Here is a 13386-nt window from a genome sequence, read left to right as displayed (position 1 = left end):
TTAGAGAAGACATATCACAAATCAGCAATGCTGAATAGAAATAGACAATGTAGATCTCACCGGTAGTTCAGCATTGGCATGATCCAGCACTGGCATTACCCAGTCCCAGCAGGCCAGAGCCTGCCAATGGTCCCAGTCTCCATGTAGGTTGTCCTTGGCACCAGTTCAACATACTTTCATAAAGGATTCCCATAAATGAGTAGCAAAGCAGGAAACCTAAACAGCAACAACTTTTATTTAAGCACTTCCAGCAGAACCTGGGAACAACAAAAACTTAGCCAAGTGTCTCTATCCTTCTCTTGTCTGAGTAAATGCAGTGAAGGAGACAGTAAGGTTGCCAGGTGTCTGGTTTTCAACCAGAATGCCCGGTCAAAAAGGGACCCTGGCGGCTCCGGTCAGCACTGCTGACTGGGCTGTTAAAAGTCCAGTCAGCGGTGGAGCGGGGCTAAGGCAGACTCCTTGCCTGCCGTGGCTCTGTGCAGCTCCCGGAAGCGGACGACATGTCCCTGCAGCCTCTAGGCACAGGTGCAATCAGGGAAGCTCCGCGTGCTCCCCTGCCCTGAGCGCCAGCTCCATAGCTCCCATTGGCTGGGAACCGCGCCCAATGGGAGCTGTGGGGCTGGTGCCTGCACAGATACGCCTGGCTATGCCTCCGCCTAGGGGCCGGACATGCTGGCCACTTCTGGGAGCAGTGCAGAGCCAAGGCAGGCAGGGAGCCCACCTTAACCCCACTGTGCCACTGACTGGGAGCCGCCCTGAAGTAAGTGTCACCCAGCTGGAGCCCGAATCCTGAACCCCGTCCCGCACCCAAACCCCCTGCCCCAGGTCAGAACCTCCTCACACACCCAAACTCCCTCCTGGGGCCCACACCCCCTCTCACACCTCAACTCCCTGCCCTAGCCCTGATCTCCCTCCTGCACCCCAAGCCCCTCATCCCCAGCCCCATCCCAGAGCCCGCACCCCCTCCCACACCCCAACCCCCTACCCCCGTCCTGAGCCCATTCCACAGTCCAAACCCCTCGGCCCCAGCCCAGAGCCCCCTCCTGCACCCCAAATCCCCCATCCCCAGAGCCTACACCTCCAGCTGGAGTCCACACCCAATCCTTTGCTCCAGCCTGGAGCCCCCTCCTGCGCCCGAAATCCCTCATCCCCAGTCCCACCCCAGAGCCTACACCCCCATTGGAGCCCACACCCCAGTCCTCTGCCCCAGCCTAGAACCCTCTCCTGCACCCTGAACCCCTCATTTCTAGCCCCAGCCGGAGTCTCACCCACTCCTGCACCCCAACGCCCTGCCCCAGCCTTGTGAAAGTGAGCAAGGGTAGGGGAGAGCAAATGATGGAGGGAGGGGGGATGGAGGGAGTGGAAGGAGGGGCCTCAGAGAAGTGGCGGGGGTTGGGGCAAGGTATTTGGTTTTGTGCGATTAGAAAGTTGGCAACCCTAAGACACAACCATACACATAACAGCCACACCCACACTATGTAAGCATACTGTCATTTCCCTCCCTACTTATCATAGATTTTGCCACCTAAAGGGGAACACCAAAGGACTTCCGTCCGGATCATGAATTTTTGCAGCTTTGTGATCAATTGTAAAACGGAGAGAAATGTCCAAAGTTCAAAACTATTCCCTCCGTCTCTAGTCCATCTGGTGACTGAGTGTCTGGAGCTGTTTCTCGTTGGTTACATTTCTGCAGATTTCATGCTGAGCTGGAGATAAATACATTTCTTCTCAAGTCCAGCCACAGTTCCATTGGATTTAAAATGTCTGATTTGGCACTTTCTCCAAAACAGAGAGAGAGAGAGAGAGTGTGTGTGTGTGTTTGTGAGCGCGCACACGCATCTTAGACTTTTGCTGGTTTGAATCACCCACTTCTGGGGGATAGCACATCACGGCTATGGAAAAATAGGCTGGGCAAAATTCTCCCCTGTGAGTTACACTCCCTTATCTGTAGCAAGAATCTGTATTGCACATTCTCCACTTGTTCTGCTTGCAACATGCTTCTCTGGATGTGGATGGAAATTCCACACAAAAGGTGAGTGCAATTCTACGTAGTAGAGATAGAAAACGCCGACAGAGGATTTATATCTTTAACACTTTTAGACCACATCCGCATGACCACTGAAACTGCGATATCATCTGTATTTAATGTGCCGATTGCCAGCAGGGCTGTAGGGTGGTTTAACAGAGAGAGTGGATAAAGGATTTCTTATTTGTGGTCTGAGAACTGTTAGAAAACTGCTATAGAGGGGCCATAGCACAGGTGAGCCAGCACATCTCAGTGGAAATGGGCATACTATGCTAGCCCCAGCTCCCGCGCAGCTGGACTGGGCTTCTGGGCTAGGCCCAGCTAGATCAAACACAGCACTCGCTAGTGCAGTTGGTCGGTGCTACATTTCGTGTGAACCTGGTGGCTGCTAGCACAGAGTAACCGAAGTGTGGCTAACCTTATGCTGTTTGCTTTTCCCCACTGGGAGCTGGTAACAGAGTGACTTGCCTCATGGGCTGGAGAGCCTGGGGCCTGATTACAGGATGGGCCTCACCTGAGAGAAATCAGGTGATTTATAAAAGAAGCCAGTGCAGAGAGGGCCCAGGTAGCAAAAGGCTGCAGGGAAGAGAGTGCAGGGCATTAAAAGGTTCCTGCAGGGCCCGGAGTGAGCAGTGAGGAAAGCTCTCCAGGCTGGAAGCCCTGAAAGAAAGCCTGTGTAGCCAAGCAAGAGACTGGCTGTAGACAAGCCCCAGAGAGGGTGGAGGGTTGTTGTTTTTTTTCTGTTAAAGACGGTGTTGAAGTTTAGTTTGCACAACTGTGACCCTGTAAGGGGGGGGATTAAAGGACTATGACCCAGCTGGCAGGCTTTGTTACCTGACAGAGAAACCACCACAGTGCCGGGGTGACTGTTGACAGGGCGACTGCAAGCTAGCTCATGGAGGGACTGCAAGCTAGCTCATGGAGGGACTGCTATGCCATGCCTGGTCGTGAGGGGTTGCCCAGGGGCGAGTGGGACTCTGTCACAGAGCTGTGTATGACCTGAGTGCATGGATGGAGTGAGATGAGGGGAGGGAAGGGTGCAAAGATCACATTCCCCAGTGCACCTGCCTGAGAACAAACATTGCCTCTGAGGATTTTGTTAGACAAGTGCAACAGGGCTACCTAGTGCCACAGAAAGCAATGAATATCCCAGAGGTGTATGGCCTTATATACTGGGAAGCAAAATGTGTCGTGCAGCATGCATCTCCAAGCGAGCTGAAGGCACTAAGTCACAGGCAGGCAGCTTCAGGTGGGGTAGATGGTCATAGGTCCATTGACTTCAGTGTTGCCAGGACAATTGACACCATCTGAGGATCTGTCCTGATGTCTCCAGGCACCGTTCCTAGTGCAGTGAGTCTCCCCAGTTCTTCAGTAGTGCTCAGTCTCATAAAAATCCCAAAATACATAGCAGAAGCTAAGACCCAAAGTTCAGCCTTACACAGACATTCATATTTACTCCTGTGGGAATTCTGCGCTAAAACATTCAAAATTCTGTGCACAGTATTTTATTTTATTTGTCAAAATAACACGATATAATTACACCAGTTTCAATTATTTTGGTAATTTATTTCAAAATACCTGTCAGCAAGTATGTCTGTAACAATACAGACAACAAAAAAGATTCAGGAAAAGCTTATTGACAAACAGATTCTTTACTGGGCAAATTAATAATGGAATTTTGAATAATAATTCATTTAAACTACAATACAGAAATGTATTTCCCACACCCCTCAGAAGCAGTGCAAAGGCTAGGGGGAGTCAGGGTAACAGAGGAGCTGAGGGAGAGGGAAATAATTGCTGGGAAGGAGCCTCGTTGTTAACTTGGAGGGTTGTTGGGGGAGGGAGGGGAGAAGTATGGAACAGGTCTTTTTTGGGCGGGGGAGGGATTGTTAGGGAGTTGGAGAGTCTCCTCCATGCAGACCCTGACTGACCCCTAACTTCTCCCATTCAGTCAGGCACATCCGCCCCTGTCCCAATGTGTCCCTGCAACTTCCTTCCCCCCATCCCTATGTGTCCCTGCATCCCTGTCTCCATGTCTCCCTGCATCCCCACTCAACCATCCCATGCCCCCCATCTCCATGTGTCCCTGCATCCCCACTCTGTCCTCTGTCCTTATGTGGCCTTGCACCCTCATTCCCGTTCAGCCCCTGCCTGAGTCTGTCACCTCGACTAGCCCTTCTGAACCCCAGTCTGTGACCCCTCCCCCAGCAGCCCCTGCGCTGTCTGTCCCCGCCCCCATATCCCATTCCTCCTCACCTCGCACCTCTGACAGGGTGCTGTGAGGAATGCAGCTGGCTGAAGGGTGCTACTGCTGGTCAGCTGGCTGCTCTCTGTTCCAGCACCATCTGGTGGGTGAAAGGCATAACAGCAGCACCTCTCTGGCAGAATGTATTTTCTACAGAGAAAAAAAATCTGCAGGGAACATGAATTCTGCGTGTGCGCTATGGCACAGAATTCTCCCAGTCCCAGGAGTATCATATTGCACCCAGACAAAGCAGAGTGTATATATACCTAGGAGCAGAGAGACAGATGCACAGATGAGACAACAGTGTGGCCATAATAATGCCCACTATGAACACAATACATTTATACTACAGCTAACTAAATAGTACTCACTCTAACAGCACCAGAAGCAAGGGTAACTGTAATGTAGGACGTATTTTGGCCATCAATTATCTAAAAGTTCTCCATTCCAGAAAGATAAAATGCTGTTTGTGTGCAGTTATACATAATGTCATGCTCTGTTTGTCAACTTAATAGCTCTCCTGGGATCACAAGAAACATTTAAATGCTACAATGCCATCTTTCACAAAAATAGCCTACTAAACCTAATTAATAGTGCACCCTAGTTAACACATGCAGACTTGGCATTATTAGTCTAATTAAAAGGACTTTAACAATCCAGGTCCCCTTTTGCCTCCCTCCTCAAACATTCAGACATATGCAAGTTAGGTAAATGAAACCCATTAATCACCATTGGTGCAAATGACATAGGTTCCTGTAATGCAGGATCGGCGCTGAAAAAAGATACTAACCGGCCTCATTATGTTTAATTTCATTGCCCAGCAAAGGGTAATAAATACAAATTGTAACATCACAATAAAACATTTAATTATTCAAGAGTAGGCTTAGAAACATTATAATTAGCTTACTGGTATGTGTCTTCATTTGTGTGGTAATGGATGCAATTTAGGAGCTTAACCATTTCTGACTAATAGTTTGAAATCAAATTCTCCAGGAACATTATTGCTCAAACTCTTAACAAAGTGAGAGCTGTCCTGTAACCTCTAGGTTATGCTTCGATTTGAGGTGTGTCCCTGTGTGAACAGAGCGGTGTGGTGTCAGCAATGGGAGATATGATTGATTAATGATTTGGATGATGATTCAGATCAGGCAGAATTGGTCTTTGCTGTGGGGTAGGTTGTACCTGCAAAAGGCAATTTAAGCATAAGTCTTTGGCCACCTCGACACTAGAAAAGGTTTGCTATAGCTATAGAAACATAGATGACTCATGCCTGCTGATACGGGAGGGATGGGGGGCACAATATAAAGGGGAGGACACGTGACCGCCCCACATGTTTCCTCTGGGAGGAACCTTTAAGCCCCACGTCTCTGAGCCGGGGCAGCCAATCCCACCAGCTTCTGGGGGGCTGGAGCCACAGGAGTGGGGAGCACGTGCCTCTGAGCCTGACTGGGGCCAGCCCTATCCCCAGCTGAACAGAGGCCAGGGAACCTGCTCCCAGCATCTTCCCAGCAACCCCCCAACTCTGTGCCCAATCCGGGGACTGCCGCACTCTCCCCACCCCACCAGAGTTACCTGCTCTGTCCTCTCTCTCCATCTCCCCCCTGGCACATTCGGACCCTGTCCCCGCCCAGGCCCAGCTGCCAGGGTCAGGGGCCGGGCATGCTGGAGGGCAGACTCAACAGGAAAAGGACAGAACCCCTCTCCCTCCCAGCCACCCACGGCAGGGCAAGCAGAAATCTGGGGGGCACTTGACCCTGCATTCCCCCCCACTACACATTGCCGATATAAAAATGATATCACTATAGCAACAAACCCTCCTAGTATAGACACCGCTTACACCAGCAAAAAAGCCCTTTTGCCAGTACAGTATAGTTTACATCAGTTTGGTGAGCGAATAACCTATACCAGCCAAGGCACTTTAATATCAGTATAAATAAGTCTACACTAGCGATGTTGCTGGTACAGAAATGTTGTAAAAAAAATCACTCCCCAACCAACAATTCTGTACCATCAAAAGTCTCCAGTGTAGACCTGAGCTTAGCTTTACTGGGCTATTGTAACTTATGACCTGATTTTCAGAAATACCAACCACTCACAACTCCACCTAAAGTCAGTGGGAGCTGGGGATACCCTTGAAAATCAAGCCCTCAGAATGACCCTTTCAGTCAATGAAGAGATACAGGAAACCAAAGGTGGGTGGTACATGGAAGTGGGAATACTCTCTAAATGGACTAAAAGAATAGTTAATTGCTATTTTTTTGTTTAATTGCACAAATCTTTTTTTTGCCAGATATACATAAGCCCTTCTCGATTTTACAAGTTGTGTACTAGGGAATGCAGTAATGTGCGGTTTATTTGCCAGCCGCTTATTATGTGAGACTAAGGGATTTCATATTAGTTACTGTCTGGTTTGGAGAGGGAGGGAAGAAATCCTAGTTAAAGACCTCTAAAAGTTCTCCCTTCAGTTTGCTCGTGGTGACAAGTGGAGTTGAAAGCATTTGCTAGGAGCAACGCCAAATCGAAACCTTGTGTTTTTACCTCAGACGCTCTGCATTGTTTAATTACTGCTGTCGGCAAAATTTAATTCACCCTCCGTGACACCCGGGGGCAGTGCAGGCAGAATGACCATGCCAGTGTGCCAGTGCATACCCTAGATGCTGTGGAAAGATTATTAGAGGCTGGCACAGAAGCTACTGTTCCCTTTTTGATAAATTGCTGCTGCTTTTAATATCTTTTTAACCATTTGCCAATGCAAAAGTTAACTCGCTGATGTTGCTCCAGTAATTCAGCCATATATAGGAGGAGGATTTTATTTCTTTAACATGTTTATTATTGCACATATTTATTGTAGATGAGGTGACAGGCAGGTATGATCTTAATCTCTTACTGGTTACTCTATGAGGTTACAGCAGGATTTTGACAGCATTCAGAAAGTTCTGAGCTGCCAAAGGGTGATAAACTTCAAACATATGGAAATCTGGAGAGACCCAGGATTGACTCCTGGAAGGGAGATCACTGAGCACTTCGTTAAAGGAATTAGTTAAGACTGGTGGCCTTTGACGAGTTCATAATGTCTGAATGCAGATGTAAGGGTGCTCAGCATTGCTCAACAAGTCACGTTCCCAGCCTTCGATTGTTATGTATCATATGGGAGCTCGGGAAGCTTAAGAGTGGATTAATGCTCTGAACAGCAGAATTTAAAAATGTATTTCCGACGCACATGCGAGATACCCAGTGTAACCTTTGGTTTTTTGTTGGGTTTTTTTTTTTAGACTTGGATGGCTCATACATGGGTTAAGCACTTGAATAAAGATATCAATAGCACAATTCGAACATACTTTGTTAGATAGCTAATACAAGGGAGATTGACTGCTTGGCAGAATATATTGTTTTACAGACCACAGAAAGAAACACAAGATTTGTCCCAAGGTTAAGAAGGACATTAAGCATTGTGTTTTTGCTTAGATTGGCGTTATTTTCCATAACATATGGATGATTTTTTACACCATGCCCACTACTGAATAGATTTTCAAAGTTCATTTCTCTACAGCATAAATTATTTTGTCTTTTCTAAACTGGCAGTTGAATTACTATAAGAAAGTGTGAATATGAATGTGCAATCAACATTATGAATGTGGGGTGAGTGTTATTTTTTCCTCTACTAACTCTTCTCAGTAAGATTTACTGTCACAGTGAGTTTTTTAAATAAATTAAATATAACATGAACATAGTTGCTCACATGGACCTAGTAGTTTAAAGGATCATTAATCACTACTTTAATCCCAAAGTCTCCAGTCATCCTAATTAATGTTACTGTGCTGAACTGTAGTCTTGTAGTGTCAACAAAAACAAGCTATTACCGATCTCAGCCGATAGTGACCATGAATGCAAAAACTCAGGAAGGCACTTTAAGTGTAGTCAAATTCATAAATGTTCAAGAAAGAAGGGCCCAGTCCTGCAGCCCTTTTTCATCCGAGGAATTTACCCCAGGATGAGGAGCACTTGTGCAAATAGTCCGTTAGTGTTCAACTTGAGTTGGGTTCAGTGGGACTACTTGCACCAGTAAATAATATTCATTGTGATGAACAGCCCCATTGGCCTCAATTAGACTATTCACTTGAGTAAGTCATACTTGCATTGGAATAGATTGTGCAAGCCTTGGGCACGCTCACTTGTGTGCTTGCCAGCATGAGGTAACTGTTGCACAATCAAGCGCAAAATCAAGGGTGGCAGAATTGGAGCCCATACTTGTAACTGAAAATCATAAATCATAACCATTTATTATTCAAACTCATTAAACTGATCATCAGGGTAGTTTGAAATTGTATTTTACTTCTGTTTCCAAGGCAAACAACATACAGGATTGTATGGCTTTCTGTGTGAAGTATTTTAACCGGCAAATTGTTGTTTTCCTTAGTAAAATCAAAGAATATGAGATAAACTTTCATTTTTGCTTTAGCTTAGTGTGTTTATTAAATGTTAGCAACACATTCCACTAGCAAAATGTAGCATTGTTTCTCATTCTGTAATGCACACAGATGCAGGATCCTAGAACAGCACAGAACCACGTTGCAGATTTCTTTGCCCCACTCGGTCTCTGCCAGCTGGAAATTAATTAATTAGATGGTCTTGAAAGTTTGAACTTAACTGTTTTCAGGGAGCAACTTCCTTATGGTGATGGAAAAAGAAAGCTATCTAGAGCATAATCTCATTGCATGGCTTTTCTAAGTAAAGTAGCAAATTGTGATTGTGTCATTAATTTCTTCTTTTTACATTTGTTAATTATGATTATAATTAAATTCAGTGGTGCACCATATGGGCTCAGTGGTTCTGCCTGTGGTCCTTTATGCAGAATTGGGGCTTAGGCCATCTCTACACTAGGAGTGGTTTGCCAGTAAAGGTACTTGGCAAAGCGCTCTTAGCAGAGATGCCACTGTCCCGGCAAAGGATTGGTCCTGCTTTGAGCAGGGGGTTGGACTAGATATCTCCTGAGGTCCCTTCCAACCCTGACATTCTATGATTCTATGAAAGCTGCACTTGGTACCAGTATAGTAAAATCACTCCTCATGAGTGAAATAAGATACCAGTAAAAGCACAGTTTTGCTGCACCTACACTAGGGATTTGTGCTGGCACAGCTATATCTGTCAGCAATCACACTTCTTCACACCAATGACTGATGCAGCTGTTTCAGCAGAAGTCTGTAGTGTAGACAGGAATACGTTTTGCTCTTAATGTTGATTGTTCTTTTTAATCTGAGGGTACGAGGGGATTTTTAGGCTATATAATTTGAATTATTTCATGAAACATTTAACAAGGGCCTATTTCATTCTTCACTTTGTTAAATTGGTGTAAGATGACCATGTTATGGTTAATGTAAATCATAATTATCACCAGGTGCATCAGTGAACTGAGAAATTGTGTAAAAAAATAAGAGTTTTGTTCTATTTCTTATTGAAAAATTATTCTGCAGTCTGACAGCTGGTAATCTCTGTTACAGGAATGCTTTTCTTTGTGTTGGTAAGTTACAGCAATAAAACATAACCAGATGTGTGTTAGCAAGCGAAGGGGGCTGGGATGGCTAAGGTTAATGGCTGAGGCCCAGATCCACCTACCTCCCACTGAAAGTGATGGCAGTTTAGATACCCGAGTGCATTCAACTACTTCAGCGGGCACTAAAAATGGGTTTTCATTTTAGAGAAGAGAAGAAAGACGGTTTGAGGTTAAGGCACTGGACTGGGATTCAGGAGAGTTAGGTCCAGCTCTGCCACAGACTTCTTCCGTGACCTTGGGCAAATCACTTAGGGCTTGCCTACAAGGCATGTTGCTGCATGTCAAGCCAAGGTGCAAATCTATAGCTGTAGCAGTGTCCCTAGTGAGCATTACTGTGAGGCAAACTGGTGCATGGTAGATTCACTCCCTGACTTGCTGTGCAATCATTTGCTGTGTAGACAAGCCCTTAAGCTCTGTGTGCCTCAGTTCCTCATTTGTAAAATGGCATTGATAATACTTTCTCCTGTCGTTAATAGCCTGGTCTATTTAGATTTTAAGCTCCATGAGGATCCTTTCCCAGAGTCTGGGCCTGGCATGGCATTGTCCTGGCTTCCCCGTCCCATGGAATGGGTCACAGAACATGCCCTAAAATCCTGTGGATCCTTCAGGTAAATTTTATCCTTGGGCCCCAACTCTACAAAAAGCTCCATGAGAGCCCCACAGATTTCAATGCAAGGGTCTACCTGTGCAGAGCTTATTGCATGATCAGGGCCTTAATTAGCAAGGGTGTGTCATGAATTCCTTGCACAGCTGTTAGCCTGAGAGGGATCATTTGAATTGTACCATGGGAGGCTTTTTAATGGCCATTATGAATAAGAAAAATTCCTAAGAAAACAAATAAAGTAGGTAAATGGTTTATTCCTCATGAATAAGTGGTCACTTTTTTCTCCATGATGACATTTTTAGCATTTTTTTTATATATATATTCTTCTGGAAAAGGTGGGCTAAAAGCCAAACCCAGCATCCAAACAGCCTTACATTTTGGGGAAGTTCATCTCTCATCTCCAGATCTAAACGCGGTGGCCCATCACTATCTCCGCCATCTCTAGTTTCTAGACTTGCTGATTGCACACATAGAAATGAGGATACTGGTGATGATAAACTGCACAACCCAGTGCCTCCTGGTACATATGGATATCGCCCCAAAACTCTACCTCCCTATCTCAGGTATTTACGCCAAATCAATGCAACCATTTAATTCTCCAGAATTACAGCTTACAGAGGACTCATGCTTGGTTAGTTATGCATTGCATTGATTAATATGTAAATCCTGGACACATTAAGTATCCTTAACTCCTATTGCGGAAGATGCTCAGCACCTAAGATGAGGTGGTTAGCCCTTGATAAGATGAGCCCTTTTCCTTGCATGGGCTATGTGGTGGAATAGCCACACTCGAGGATGAAGGATACAGGTCCATTTACGCCAAAGTAGGTCATTCCATTGACTTCAGTGTGCTTTGGATTGGGCCCCAATGTGCTATATAACTACATACTCCCTAACCCATAGCAGAGATATCTGAATGCTCCTTATTTAATCCACCCACACATTTGTAAACTTTCCAGCTCATCTGCGACACCTTCCAGAAAAAGCTCAAGTGGCTTTGACAAATGCAGCTGAGTGATGTGCTGGATAGCAATGTAACTGCCTTGGTGGCCATTTTATTTTCATTATCCTGTCATGGGGATTGCTTGGAAGTAGGCCGGAGCGAACGTGTCTGTGCCTTGGCAGCACGGTTCTCTTCACTTGTAAGAAGCAATATTGAAACCGGTAGAAGTGCACAGCAAAGCTGAAACCTACCTTGCGAAAATGATGATAACAGCAAACGGGAAAACATTTAACGCTGGAAGTGATGGCCAACTTGACAGTCTTGCGATCGTTTTGCCAGCCCTGAAATATAGTCCTTGACAGCCCAGAGTGGGCAGGAAAAGCTGAGGCTGCAGAATGGCTCTACTCTGGTTCAAAGAAATTGTAATAACAGAAGAGTGTCTCGGGAATTTGCTACAAGTACACGAGAATGATATTTAACTGTTCTTTGGCTAACCAGTGTAGGGAAATCAAATTAAATATATTTCCTGAAACTGATCCTTAATTTGGTGGCTCAATCCAAACAGGGCTTGAAGGGCTCATTAGTGCGGTACTTGGTCCACTATGCTTTGCGGTGGAGATCTCATTGATTACTAAGTGACCATTGGCACTGTCCACCACTTTGACATTTGGCACATTACTAAATATACACCTTATTTTTCCTAGGAAAGTACTATATTTAAAGCTGTCTTACCAGGATCATCATCATTTGATAGCAATAGATACTGTGGCACGACTGTTTCTCTAGGTGCCGTTTTCTAGGCACCTAAAAGAAAGCTACTATCTCTGCCAGAAAGAACAGATGTGAGAAAATTGCAAAATGGTTGCCAAGCATTGTGAATTAACTCTGTTGGTCAGATGTTCAACTCCCCCTGTTGATCGTGAGCTAATCTAAGTGAAGAGTAAATCAATCATTATCTACATTCATGCTATCCAGCAAGACCATAGGAAGCCCTTTGATTAATGCACACATTCTGACCTAGAGGATGCTCAGTCTTGCAGCTCATGGTTACAATGAGGTAAGGAATAATTGGTTTTTAATAACCTTGATAATAACCTTCTGATGGCTCCATTTAGGATGCTTTGTTAAACTACAGCTTTTGCATGTCATCAACTCAAGTCACTATGACATTATTTTGGAGTATTTAGAACTATTCTGGCCCTGCTGTTGATCACGAAGAGGAGCGCTAGATCCTCAGCCGGTGTAAATTAATTGACATTGACTTTAAGGAGCTGGGCTGAAATTTTTGAACAGCACTTGGCGTATGAGTCAAAAACCAGGCATAAAATATTAATATATACTCTATGTATATACATAGAACATCATTAAACTGTGATCAAAACTGAAAAACACCCAGTTTACCCCTTATCTCATACCCCATCTAAAGCCATATCCTCCTGAATGTGCTACAGTAAATCGAACAACCAGATGAGCAAACTAGACTCCTAACAGCGGATCTTCAGTCATGTGCTGAGCTCCTTACTCAGTTTTTATGCAAACTTCCACACTTACAGTGACTCCCAGTTTGATGGACGTTCTCTGTGAGTGCGGACCAGGTGACAACTGAATGAGTATCTCAGAGTTTGACCCAGTGAGATGAGGCCAGGCACATGGGAGAGCTGCAGACCTGATGCAGGATCTCAAACCCAGAAGTCAGAGCATGGTGGAGACTGCTGACCTTGCGAGGTAGTGCTGATGGATGGTGAGTAAAGATGCCAAGCAGATGAGTCATCGCTGAGGGTATGGGATGTGGGGAGGTTAACAAGTTGTCTTTAAGGTGTAGATGAACCAACAATGGTTGGGTATGGCGGTTTCCAGTAATTAATCACGTCTGCTGCTGCTAAGGAATGCACGTCTGGAGAGCTTGTTGGCACAAACAGTTAAATATGAAAAGAAACCCACAGCCCTGACTATTGTGGTATACAAGGCTGGAAATCTATAATTTCATAATTACAAACTATGTAACTCCGCATAGACC

Source organism: Chrysemys picta, chromosome 7, assembly GCF_011386835.1.
Source record: "Chrysemys picta bellii isolate R12L10 chromosome 7, ASM1138683v2, whole genome shotgun sequence".
Classification (NCBI taxonomy): Eukaryota; Metazoa; Chordata; order Testudines; family Emydidae; genus Chrysemys; species Chrysemys picta.
The sequence above is the reverse complement of the archived record's forward strand: the minus strand, read 5'-3'. Positions refer to the sequence as shown.